The sequence below is a fragment of the Salvelinus sp. IW2-2015 genome, unplaced genomic scaffold, assembly GCF_002910315.2.
Source record: "Salvelinus sp. IW2-2015 unplaced genomic scaffold, ASM291031v2 Un_scaffold12151, whole genome shotgun sequence".
Classification (NCBI taxonomy): Eukaryota; Metazoa; Chordata; class Actinopteri; order Salmoniformes; family Salmonidae; genus Salvelinus; species Salvelinus sp. IW2-2015.
This window is the reverse complement of record NW_019953407.1, coordinates 1,637-2,530: the sequence shown is the minus strand read 5'-3', so window position 1 is coordinate 2,530 and position 894 is coordinate 1,637. Positions and strand designations below refer to the sequence as shown.

Sequence of the window (894 nt, the reverse complement as noted above, 5' to 3'; positions counted from 1 at the left end):
ATTGGTCCATAGCGAGGGTCATCAGACATGCCCTTCTCATGCATGCCTTCCATAGGCTGGGAGGAGACAACACACATTAATACATTGACATAAGATTGTCCTACTTAGATAGCACATACATTTCTTATGTACAGTAAAGGAAGAATAGATGAATGCTAATCTAGTATAAAAAAAAAGTTGTATGTATAAAATGTTACCACATACATTACATTTAAGGATATGCCCATTGTCTGTCTTACTTTGTGCATCTGATGCATATTCTCCTGAGGATATACTGAGGGCCCCTGTTGTGGGTGGGAGTGCCCAGAGGCTGGGGGACCTGGGCTGGGTCCCATCATGCTATGAGCAGAGCCCGGGGAAGGGCTGGGGCCCATCATTGCTCCTGGAGAAGGCCCCGGTCCTGGGGAGGGGCCCGGCCGAGGCGTCCCTCCCATGGGAGGGTCTGGGGTGGACATCTCTCAGCTGAGTCTGAGAATGTGACAGCACCAAGCTCCACTCTGCAGAGAGGACAAATTACAGAAGATAGTGAGCAAATTGTAGGTGACAATTTTGCAATATTTGTTTGCGTTTGTTGGCTGTACCTGCACCAAATCTCCAGTGGTTTTCCTTCATAGCTTATCTTTTTTTTGGCAATTTTATTTCCATGACGGATCAAAAAACATGTTGTTTCCTCATGACGCTTGTCCCTCTGCAGCAGACATATGTTATTATAATTACATTTTAAGGCTTGTATGAATATCCTGCTTAATATAATATTTGTGCCATTATCACAAATCAACTGCATTATACTTAAATACTTCAACCAGTAAAATGGCTCTTTGGCTAGCTTTTGCCACAGCATTTATCAATGAGCGTTAGGATTCTAGCTAAGAATTGATGCACCCAAAAAAGTTA

At 43.4% G+C, this 894-nt stretch overlaps 1 long non-coding RNA gene across 1 annotated transcript; it reads right to left on the bottom strand.

The window, feature by feature from the left end:
• On the bottom strand, positions 1 to 676 carry LOC112080137 (uncharacterized). Its single transcript, XR_002896121.2, has 3 exons — positions 582 to 676; positions 240 to 497; positions 1 to 56 (listed from the first exon to the last, which is right to left on the bottom strand). It is a non-coding gene; the product is annotated as an uncharacterized lncRNA (long non-coding RNA).
• Between the last annotated feature and the right edge of the window lie 218 nt (positions 677 to 894).